We start from the raw sequence: 13,011 nt of genomic DNA on the forward strand, positions 1-13,011 counted from the left end.
TCAATTTTTAATTTCGAAATTTAACATTAAATTTTATTTTTATTTTAATTAATTTTTGAAATTCCCTCTCTCTCATCTCCTTCTATTTATTTATTCATCTACTAACACTTCTTTTCATCTCATATCTCTGCTCCTATCCTCACCCTTGTGTTTGGATTATCCATTCTTCTTCACTCTTATTCCCTTTCTTCTTCTACTAACAATAAGGAACCTCTTTATTGTAACAAAGAGGATTCCTCTTCTTTTCTTGTTCTCTTCTCTTTAATATGAGCAGGGACAAGGAAAAGGGCATTCTTGTTGAAGCTGATCCAGAACCTGAAAGGACTCTGAAGAGAAAACTAAGAGAAGCTAAAATACAACAATCCAGAGACAACCTTACTGAAATTTTCGAAAAAGAAGAGGAGATGGCAGCCGAAAATGATAATAATGCAAGGAGGATGCTTGGTGATTATACTACACCTACTTCCAAGTTTGATGGAAGAAGCATCTCAATCCCCACCATTGGAGCAAACAATTTTGAGCTGAAACTTCAATTAGTTGCTCTAATGCAACAGAACTGTAAATTCCATGGACTTCTATCAGAAGATCCCTACTAGTTTTTAACTGAGTTCCTGTAGATCTGTAAGACTGTTAAGACTAATGGAGTAGATCCTGAAGTCTACAGGCTCATGCTTTTCCCTTTTGCTGTAAGAGACAGAGCTAGAACATGGTTGGACTCACAACCTAAAGATAGCCTGAACTCTTGGGATAAGCTGGTCACGGCCTTCTTGGCTAAGTTCTTTCCTCCTCAAAAGCTGAGCAAGCTTAGAGTGGATGTTCAGATCTTCAAGCAAAAAGATGGTGAATCCCTCTATGAAGGTTGGGAAAGATACAAGTAGATGAACAAAAGATGTCCTCCTGACATGCTTTCAGAATGGACCATTCTGGATATATTCTATTATGGTCTGTCTGAGTTCTCCAAGATGTCACTGGACCATTCTGAAGGTGGATCCATTCACCTAAAGAAAACGCCTGCAGAAGCTCAAGAACTCATTGACATGGTTGCTAATAACCAATTCATGTACACTTCTGAGAGGAATCCTGTAAGTAATGGGACGCCTCAGAAGAAGAGAGTTCTTGAAATTGATGCTCTGAATGCCATATTGGCTCAGAACAAACTATTGACTCAGCAAGTTAATATAATTTCTCAGAGTCTGAATGGAATGCAAGCCGCATCCAACAGTACTCAAGAGGCATCTTCTGAAGAAGAAGCTTATGATCCTGAGAACCCTGCAATAGCAGAGGTAAATTATATGGGTGAACCTTATGGAAACACCTATAACCCCTCATGGAGAAATCACCCAAATTTCTCATGGAAGGATCAACAAAAGCCTCAACAAGGCTTTACTAATGGTGGAAGAAACAGGTTTAACAATAGTAAACCTTTTTCATCATCCACTCAGCAACAGACAGAGAATTCTGAGCAGAATCCATCTAGCTTAGCAAATTTAGTCTCTGATTTATCTAAGGCCACTCTGAGTTTCATGAATGAAACAAGGTCCTCCATTAGAAATTTGGAGGCACATTGATATAACCATCATGGCCGAACCTAAAGGGGAGGAAAAGGACGTGAATCCCAATGAGGAAGACCTCCTGGGATGTCCAGTGATAAACAAGGAGTTTCCCTTTGAGGAACCAAAGGAATCTGAGGCTCATCTAGAGACCATAGAAATTCCATTGAACCTCCTTATGCCCTTCATGAGCTCTGATGAGTATTCTTCTTCTGAAGAAAATGAGGATGTTACTGAAGAGCAAGTTGCCAAGTACCTTGGTGTAATCATGAAGCTGAATGCCAAATTATTTGGCAATGAGACTTGGGAAGATGAACCTCCCTTGCTCATCAATGAACTGAGTGATCTGGATCAACTGACATTGCCTCAGAAGAAATAGGATCCTGGAAAGTTCTTAATACCTTGTACCATAGGCACCATGACCTTTGAGAAGGCTCTGTGTGACCTTGGATTAGGAATAAACCTCATTCCACTCTCTGTAATGGAGAAACTGAGAATCCTTGAGGTACAGGCTGCCAAATTCTCATTAGAGATGGCAGACAAATCCATGAAACAGGCTTATGGACAAGTAGAGGACATGTTAGTAAAGGTTAAAGGCCTTTACATCCCTACTGATGTCATAATTCTAGACACTGGGAAGGATGAGGATCAATGCATCATCCTTGGAAGACCTTTCCTAGCCACAGCAAGAGCTGTGATTGATGTAGACAGAGGAGAGTTGGTCCTCCAACTAAATGAGGACAACCTTGTGTTTAAAACTCAAGGATCTCCTTCTGTAACAATGGAGAGGAAGCATGAAAAGCTTCTCTCAGTACAGAGTCAACTAAAGCCCCCACAGTCAAACTCTAAGTTTGGTGTTGGGAGGCCTCAGCCAAACTCTAAGTTTGGTGTTGAACTCCCATATCCAAACTCTAAGTTTGGTGTTGGGAGTCTATAAAATTGACCTGATCACTTGTGTGGCTCCATGAGAGCCCACTGTCAAGCTAGTGACATTAAAGAAGCGCTTGTTGGGAGGCAACCCAATTTTTATTTATCTAATTTTATTTTTATTTTAATTATTCTTTCATGTTTTATTAGGTTCATGATCATGTGGAGTCACAAAATAAATACAAAAATTAAAAACAGAATCAAAAACAGCAGAAGAAAAATCACACCCTGGAGGAAGGACTTACTGGCGTTTAAACGCCAGTAAGGAGCATTTGGCTGGCGTTCAATGCCAAAACAGAGCATGGATCTGGCGTTGAACGCCAGAAATAAGCAACATCCTGGCGTTTAAACGCTAGGAATACACCGTGAGAAGAGCTGGTGCTGAACGCCAGAAACAAGCATGAAGCTGGCGTTCAACGCCAGAAACATACTGCACATGGGCGTTGAACGCCCAGAACAAGCATCACTTCGGCGTTTAAATGCCAGAAATGCATGCAAAGGCATTTTACATGCCTAATTGGTACAGGAATGTAAATCCTTGACTCCTCAGGATCTGTGGACCCCACAGGATCACCTCAGGATCTGTGGACCCCACAGGATTCCCACATACCTCCACTCACCTTCCCTCCTCATAATCCTATATCACCCTTTCCCAAGAACCCTTCACCAATCACCTCAATCTCTCTTCCCCATCACCTCTTCACCACTCACATCCATTTCTTCTTCTTCTCATCCTTTCTTTCCTCTTTTGCTCGAGGACGAGCAAACATTTTAAGTTTGGTGTGGAAAAAGCATTGCTTTTTTTTTCCATAACCACTAATGCCTCAGGGGATGCACTTTCCTCCACAGAATTTTTGGGAGCAAATCAACACCTCCCTAGGAGAATTAAGTTTCAACATAGGACAACTAAGGGTGGAACATCAAGAGCACTCCATCATCCTCCATGAAATTAGAGAAGGTCAAAAAGCAATGAGGGAGGAGCAACTAAGGGTGGACTCATTCCTTGTTCTTAAATTTTCTGTTTTTCATTTTTATCTTAAATGTTTATCTATATTTGTGTCTTATTACATGATCATTAGTATCTAAGTGTCTATGCCTTAAAGTAGTGAATACGAATCCATCACCTCTCTTAAATGAAAAATGTTTTAAAAACAAAAGAACAAGAAGTACATGGTTCCGAATTCATCTTTGAAACTAGTTTAATTATTTTGATGTGGTGACAATACTTTTTGCTTTCTGAATGAATGCTTGAACAGTGCATATGTCTTTTGAATTTGATGTTTAAGAATGTTAAATATGTTGGCTCTTGAAAGAATGATGACAAGGAGACATGTTATTTGATAATCTGAAAAATCATAAAAATGATTCTTGAAGCAAGAAAAAGTAGTGAATACAAAAGCTTGCTGGAAAAAAATAGAAAAAAAATATAGCGAAAAAAAAATAAAAAGAAAGCAGAAAAAGCCAAAAGCCCTTAAAACCAAAAGGCAAGTGTAATAAAAAGGATCCAAGGCTTTGAGCATCAGTAGATAGGAGGGCCTAAAGGAATAAAATCCTGGCCTAAGCGGCTGAACCAAGCTGTCCCTAACCATGTGCTTGTGGCATGAAGGTGTCAAGTGAAAACTTGAGACTGAGCGGTTAAAGTCAAGGTCCAAAGCAAAAGCAGAGTGCGCTTAAGAACCCTGGACACCTCTAATTGGGGACTTTAGCAAAGCTGAGTCACAATCTGAAAAGGTTCACCCAGTTATGTGTCTGTGGCATTTATGTATCCGGTGGTAATACTTGAAAACAAAGTGCTTAGGGCCACGGCTAACGTTAGGATTTTTGCCAGTAAAGAATTTTATATAAACAGTCGCGTTGTAGATATAGTCTCTAAACCAACAGAAATCCCTTCGTACAAACGTTTTGGTTGTCACAAGTAACAAACCCCTTAATAAATTGATAACCGAAGTATTCAAACCTCGGGTCGTCTTCTCAAGGAATTGCAGGGAGGTATGTTCTTATTATTGGTTATGAGTTTGTAAATTGGGATTTTGGAAGTAAGGAGGGAATATGTTGAATGACAAGTAAAATAAAATAATAATAATAAAATCTCTTGGCAAGGTATAAGAATTGGAATTCCTATCCTAGTTATCCTTATCAGGTGTGAAGAGAATTGGGTTTTAATCCCACTTGGTTAGCCTTTACTAAACAAATGAGGGTTAAGTGGACTGATTAGCTTGATTCTCAAGTCCTAGTCAACTCCTGTGGAGAGACTAGCTTTTAGAGCAATCCTAGCCCAATCAGAATCTACCAATTTCAATCACTTGCTGAGTTTGATGACTCAAGTACTACCAATCACTTGACCAAAGCCAAAAGGAAGAAAAATATCTAAATTAAATTAAAAGCATCAATATAAATAAAGCAAAGCAAAATTAAATCTGAAAATACCTCGAATTGCATTAACAAAAGAATTTAAATCTGACATAGACATTCATAAATTAAATTAGAAAAATAAATAAAAAGAACATTGAACTTGTGATGAAGAAGAAATAATCCTAAATCCTAAAACTAAATCTTAAGAGAGAGGATAAAAACTACATCTAAAACTAAAATTGTGAATTCTTAAAGCTTATTCATGAATGAATGGATTTCTCCACTTTATAGTCTCTAATCTGTATTTTCTGGGCCGCAAACTGGGTCGAAAACAGCCCAGAAATCGCTGGAGAAGAATTCAAACACGCTGATTTCCGTCACTGCGACGCGGCCGCATGGAGCACGCGGTCGCGTCGCCTAGCGTCAGAGCAACTATGGCATATTATATATCAAATCGAAGCCCCAGACGTTAGCTTTCCAACACAACTAAAACCGTGTCGTTTGGACCTCTGTAGCTCATGTTATGGCCGTTTTAGTGCGAGAGGGTCAGGTTGACAGCTTTGCAGTTCCTTCAACTTCTTGTATTCCTTCCACTTTTGCATGCTTCCTTTCCATCCTCCAAGCCATTCTTGCCCTGTAATCTCTGAAATCACTTAACACACATATCAAGGTATCTAATGGTAATAAGAGAGGATTAATATTAGCAATTATAAGATCAAAGAAGCATGTTTCCAATCATAGCACAAATTCCGAGAAGGAATTGTAAAACATGCAAATAGTATGAATAAGTGGGTAAAGAGTTGATAAAAATCACTCAATTGAGCACAAGATAAACCATGAAATAGTGGTTTATCAACCTCCCCACACTTAAACATTAGCATGTCCTTATGCTAAGCTCAAGAGAAGCTATAAAGAATGAAGAGGGGTAGTAGAATGTATGAAATGCAACCTTTGAATGCAACTACATGCTAAATGCTTTTACTTACTTGGTTAAGAGTAAATAAGTTCTTTAAGACAAAAGTAATTCAAATTCCACTAATTCAAATCATACAATAAAAAGCAAGTGAACTTGTAAGAAGATAGCTCATGAAAGCATGGAACATAGAATTAAGCACTGAACCCTCACTGGTAGTGTATATCACTCAAGTCTCTCAAGTGTATAGGGTAATTCACTCTACTCTTCTCTAGTCATGCTTTCTAAACTTTGTTCTTCATCTAACCAATCAACAAATATTTAGTATATCAATGCAAACATCATGAGGTCTTTTCAAGGTTGTAATGGGGCTAAGGTAAGCGTATAATGATATATGTATGGCCAAGTGAGCTTTATAAAGTGAATCCTTGATTAGTCTAAGATCTCACCAAACATATACATACTTTATATAATTTTAAAATACTTTACCTAGTTATCCGAATTTTCCCACTTTTGTATTACATGCTCATTTATCAAACTTATTTTTGAATCTTGTCCCATGTGCATTGATTCTTTTTATTTTGCATTTGGGGTAATATTATTTTTTTCTTCTCTCTTTTTTTTTTCTTTTTTTCTTTTTTTTTTCAATGCACATGGTAATTCAATTATTTTGATTTCGTATGAGCATGCTTCCCAAATTTTCAAATAACTTATTCAATTTAATTCCCTATATTTTTTTTTTCATATCATCCCATGTTCCCATAAAATTTTCCACACTTAAATTATACACAATATCTATCTTAAGCTAACCAAGGATTCAACTTGGGATTTTTAATTTGTTTTTCTGCTTAAGGCTAGTAATGTGGTTATAAAACAGAACAAATGGGGATTAAAAGGCTCAAAGTGGCTGACAAGGGTGATTTAAAGGGTAGGCTTATTTGGGATAAGTGAGCTAAAATCAAACAATGGCCTCAATCATATGCAAGCATATAACACATTAAACATTGGACATATAGAATAGAACAAAACAAAGATTGCAATTATAGAGAAGAAAACACACAAGAATAAAAATTTATGGTTAAATAATGTAACCATGTAAATAAGCTCAAAATCTCACAGGTTGTGTGTTCTTTAACTCAAAAACCATGTTCCAAATACAACTTCTGATAAGTTTAACACAAAAATTTTGATTTTAAATTAGTGAAATTGTTTTTCAAAAATAGGGTCTTTAAAAAGAAACTTATTATTTCTCAACCAAGTAGTAGCTAAATGCATAAAATCAAACAAACATGCAATTAAACATGCAAATGCAATAATGAACAAACAAAGAAAATAAAACAATGGTGTTGAAAAGAGAATACTAACACATGGAGATCGGTATCAACCTCCCCACACTTAAAGATTGCACCGTCTTCGGTGCATGCTAAGATGTACAAGTGGATGGGCTGCTCCAACTGATGCTTTTCTCCAAAGATTTTGCAGATGGACTTGTCTGTCTCCCCATGTAAACGTCTTCTGATTCTCTTCCTGGTGGCCATCCTGAAAGAAAAAGGGAAGAAGATTAACCCAATAATAGAGATAAGAAAATAAATGAAGTATGGTTGGGTTAATGCCAAATGATAAGGGTCTCAATTACATGGTAGCTACAGCATGCAAGTGAGAAAACAATAGAAGCCATGGCATGCCAGTGGTACAAAATGTACAACAATGGGGAAGAGAGTGAGGAAAGAGAGATAATATAAATTCATATCAATGCAAAAGTAATACAGATATAAAAGATTGGCATTGATTTAAATAATATTACTCAATCAGAATTAAACAAGTCATTAAGCACCAAGAAAATACCAGAAAAGATGTAACAGTTGAATAAGAACATTTGAACACCAATGGTAAAATAATAAATTTAGAAAAATAAAAATATGCAATGAATGAAAGTATGCAAATAAATAAAATAAAAGATAAGAAGAATGAGAAGGGAAAGAAATAAAGTAAGAAAGAAAGAAGAAAGAAGAATAGATAGAAGAAATTAGGATTAGAGAAGAAAAGATAAGAAAATTGGCACTAATCTGGATAGGTTGTGTGACGCTGGCGACGCGGTCGCGTAGGTGACGCGGTCGCGTGGTGCGCAATAAGGTCAAGTGACGCGGACGCGTGGGTCATGCGATCGCGTGACCTGATTTGTGCGATTGGCGTGAGTGCAGCCTCACGTTCGCGCAACTCTCTGTTTAAATGCATATTGCCAAAAATCTGGGTGACGCGGTCGCGTGGGGCATGCGATCGTGTGAGTGGCCTTATTTCCAATATGACGCGGCCGCTTGGGACACGCGTTCGCGTGGTGAGGCTTGGGCTTCCAGCACGAGTCCAGCCCAACTCCAGCTCAACTTTCTGCCATACACTCTTTTTACCTCGATTTACATGGCACGCGGCCGCGTGGGTGAGGGAAAAGACATGGAAAAGACCCAAGGATGCTAAGGGAAAAGGAGGGATCAATCATTTTTACACTAAGACATAATTTTAGCTAATTTTTAGTTCTTTGGTTATTCTAGAGAGAGAAACCCTTGTTCCTCTCTAGATCTAGTTTTAATTTGATCTTCCCTTGTTAATTTATGAATTAGATCTTGTTAATTACTAGTTTTAATTGTCTAATTTGAATTCCTTGTTACAATTTTGCTTATATCTAGTGATAGTTTTATGAATTATTGTCAATTGTCATTTTATACCCATTTCATGAATGTTGTGAATCTTGACTTGTTGATGTTACATTGATGATTTCTATGTTTAATCTTGTTGTTTGGATGATTGTATGTTCATAATTGTTAGTGGGTACTTGTAGATTTCAATTTAATTGCTATTTTGAACATGTCTTTTGTTAATGCTTACCAAGTGTTCGATGAATTGTTTACTTTGATTATGGAGTAGTCTTCTTTACTCTTGGCCTAGGTCAAGGGAATTGGGTAAACTTCAGTCATTGGGTCTAATGGATTTGATGATTTGGGAGACCTTGGTGGTCAATTTGATACTCATTGACGCCAACCCACTACTAATCCAATTAGTAGGTAGGTTGGGACTTATGGGTTGATGTGATCAAAGCCATTTGACGTACTTCAAGTCTAGGAGTAGATATCACGTACTTAAGACTTTGAGGGTAGACTTAATGAGCTTGGTTCCTCATAATTGTCAAGATACGGTTGTTAGACAAGGATCGTGACCCCAATTCCCATGCCTAGCCAAGAGTTGCTTTTATTATTCATATTTGAAAACTAATTTTCCTAAATTATTTGCTTTAGTTACAGTTATTTCCTTGGTTTATAATAGAATTAAGTGGAATGTTGCTTGTTCATTGGAATTGCTCATGTTTTGCTTAGATAGTTGAATTAGGTTGTTGCAATTTAAGATTACTTGCTTGTTAAGATTCCCATTTATTTTCATGCTCATGACTCACAACCCCAGATTTCTTACCAATGTTGAAGCACATGTTTGCCCATTCCTTATGAGACGATCCGAGGTTTGAATACTTCGGTTATTTCTATTGGGGTTGAACTTGTGACAACCAAATCCCTCTCTAAATTTGACCCCCCGAGGATTATACTTGATACGTGATTTTATTGGAGAAAATCTTTACCAATACACCCTTGGGAGCCTATCAACAAGTTCCACTCGGAGCTCTGAAGAAAGAATGAAGCAGCAAGACCCTGGGTTTGATGAGATCCTGAATGCGATTTGTGTGATGCATGTGCGTTGGATCAATGACAAGGATGGGATACCCAATCAATTGAGGAGAAGAGATTTGTGCCCCAAGCTAGAGGGTGGCTAGAATTTGTGAGGAGGTCCCTAATCCCCATAACCAACACTTCAGAGGTGACCAAGGAGAGAGCTGTACTCATCTACAGCATCATGAAAGGAGAGAACATCAACATGGGGGAGATGATTGCCAACAACATCAACAAAGTGCTGAAAAGCACCAGTGATAACACAAGGTTGGCATTCCCCAGCATTATATAGAGGCTATGTGATGAGGCTGGAGTTGAAAAGATCATTGATGAAGTGCTTGTAAAGCAAGACAAGTTCATAACTGCCAAAAAGATGGCCAAGGTGGTGGCTGTTCACCCACTCTACATGGCTAGAGAATGAAGAGCTCATGCCCATGAACCACAACAACAACAACAACAACAACAAGAGGAGGCAGAAGAGCAACCTCAATTCCTGGCACTTCAACCACCACCACAATGCCAATATCAGCAATTTCCAAAGGGATTCAATTGGGAGCAATTGCAAGGAGATGTACACCAAATGAAGGGAGATCTACACCACTTGAGGGAAGATGTCAATCAACTCAAGGAAACTCAACAACAACAATGGAGCCAAGTCAACCAAAACATTCAACAACTCCAAGGGAATTGGGAGAATATGAGGAAGGAGCAGCAAGAACAATTTGACTGGGAAAAGGTACGAAGTGCACTGGATAAAATAGCAGAGCAAGGCAAATGGCAACAGAGGAACTTGGCCGAATTCATATATCTCTATGATGCATGAACCATATCCAGGAGGCAGTATGACATCAACACACAAGCGAAGCTGAATCACTTGTGTAACGCTGTAGCCACTCTAAACCCAGGATACCCAACCTTCATGTAAGGAATGAAAGAGCTAAGTGCAAGACAAGAGGAGATCCTAGCCAAACATAAGGAGGATGAAAGGAATTATATGAGGAGAGCCGGATTCTGGAAGCCCAAGGACACCAAAGCACAAGAAGGTACCTCCAAGCCAGATGAAGGTGGCTGATAAACCACTATTTCATGGTTTATCTTGTGCTCAATTGAGTGGTTTTTATCAACTCTTTACCCACTTATTCATACTATTTGCATGGTTTTACATTTGCCTTCCTAATTATGTGCTTTGATTGAAAACATGCTTCTTTGGCCTTAAGTTCCCTATGTTTAATAATCTCTTATTACCATTAGATGCCTTGATATGTGTGTTAAATGATTTCAGAGATTACAGGGCAGGAATGGCTCAGAGAATGGAAAGGAAGCATGCAAAAATGGAAGGAATACAAGAAGTTGGAGAAATTGCTAAGCTGTCCAGCCTGACCTCTTCGTACTCAAACGGCTATAACTTTAGCTATAGAAGTCCAAACAATGCGAATCCAGTTGCGTTGGAAAGCTAACGTCCGGGACTTCGATTTGATATATAATATGTCATAGTTGCCCTAACAATAGATGACGCGAACGTGTGCTCCACGCGGACGCGTCGCAGTGACGAAAAATCAGTGTGTTTGAATTCGCAACCAGCGAATTCTGGGCTGTTTCCGACCCAGTTTGCGGCCCAGAAAACACAGATTAGAGGCTATAAAGTGGGAGAATCCATTCATTCATAATCTTAAGCTCACAATACACAATTTTAGGATTAGATGTAGTTTTTAGAGAAAGAGGTTCTCTCCTCTCTCTTAGGATTTAGAATTAGGATTCTTTTCACTTTATGATTATTTCATCTTTTGCGATCACAGGTTCAATGTTCTTTTTATTTATTTTTCTAATTTAATTTATGAACTCTATGTTAGAATTGATTTCTTTATTTAATATAATTTGAGGTATTTCAGATTTAAGATTGCTTTCTTTTATTTATATAAATAATTTAGATTTTTCCCTTTTGGCTTTGGTTGAGTCATTGGAGACACTTGAGTTATCAAACTCATTATTGATTGAAAATTGGAATTCTTCAAGAATTAATTTAGGTTCCAATAACTCTAACTTTTCCCAAGGAAAGACTAGGACTTGAGGAATCAGAATTAATTCATCCACTTAACTTACCTTCATAGTTAGAGGTTAACAAAGTGGGAGAAAAATCCAATTCTCATTACAATTGATAAGGATTACTAGGATAGGACTTCCAGTTTTCATACCTTGCCAGAGTCTATTTTATAGTTATTTATTTTATTCTTCTTATCATTCAACATACTACTTTCTTACTTTCAAAACCCCCAATTTACAAACTCATAACCATTAATAAGAACATACTTCCCTGCAATTCCTTGAGAAGACGACCCGAGGTTTAAATACTCGGTTATCAATTTTAAAGGGGTTTGTTACTTGTGACAACCAAAACGTTTGTAAGAAAGGTTGATTGCTTGGTTTAATAACTATACTCACAACGAGAATTTACTATAACTTCTAAACCATCAATCCTTCAGTTCTTTTCAGTGGCTCTTCCCCCTCCAAGAAGAAGGACAAAGGGAAGGGGCCAATGAACTAAAGATGAAGTTGCTCAAGGTTGTTGAGTTCCATGGTTGACACTTTCCAACTTCTAAAATCTTGTTCAAGTTTTTGCTTTATTTACTTTTTGAATAAATAGTCATACTAGGATAGTTTATGCTTTATGCTTAGTTTTAAATTCCTGTTTGAAGTTTTTATGAGTTCTTCTTTTCAAGAAAGAAAATGCCATGTATTTCAAGTCTTCATTTCAACATAAATAAAAGTAAAGTTTGTCCCCATAAGAGTCAATGTGAGTTGTGCAAAAATAATGAGAGAGACCAAGGCCAAGATGTATTATCAAACAAACTAAGAAATAATAAACTAAGTGTGAAACCTTGGATGAACTAAAAAGAAAATGAGTCATGGAAGAGCAACTAGTCTTAGAAGGTATAACCAGGGAAGACCAAAGGGTGTTCCTTGAATATCCATAGAACCAAGAGGTAGTAAGCAATAAAGACCCAAGGCTCTGAGCATCAACTACTGGGATAAAAAAAAAGAAACATTAAAAAGCTCAAAAAGAATTAAAGATCTTAGTAAATGCTTGTGGTGAAGATGTGTCAAGAAGAGACCTGGGCAAGTAAATTCTTAGGGGTGTCTCAACACCTAGTACCCTAAAACCAACTGGTTTGGGAGTGCTAATTAAAAGCTTAAATAAAGGGTTGTCTTGAGACAAAACACTTAGAGTCGTGGTCAAGAAAGCAAAACAACCGATACTACTTCAAGGTGACAATCAAAAGACAGGACCGCTAAGACCTATACCTGAAAGAACCCTCAAGGATCCAAGAGCATCCCATGACATTAAAACATTCATACATGCGTTGAATACTTAGTCTTACTCTTAGTTGTATTGCAATCACTCAAAGCCAAGGCCTCAAGTTATAAAGGTTTACTCACATTGATTTACTTGGGACAAGCAAAACTTATGTTTGGTGTTGTGATGACTTGTATCATCTACCCTTCTTTCTTGCATAAATCTCATTTGATTAGTACAATTCATGTATTATTTGATGAATATTAT

General features: G+C 37.5%; 1 non-coding gene across 1 annotated transcript; it reads right to left on the bottom strand.

Annotated features, from left to right (window-relative positions):
* Positions 1-800: 800 nt before the first annotated feature.
* Positions 801-908, bottom strand: LOC112761262 (small nucleolar RNA R71). Its single transcript, XR_003181664.1, has one exon. It is a non-coding gene; the product is annotated as a small nucleolar RNA R71 (small nucleolar RNA).
* Positions 909-13,011: the final 12,103 nt, after the last annotated feature.

Source organism: Arachis hypogaea, chromosome 16 (genome assembly GCF_003086295.3).
Source record: "Arachis hypogaea cultivar Tifrunner chromosome 16, arahy.Tifrunner.gnm2.J5K5, whole genome shotgun sequence".
Classification (NCBI taxonomy): Eukaryota; Viridiplantae; Streptophyta; class Magnoliopsida; order Fabales; family Fabaceae; genus Arachis; species Arachis hypogaea.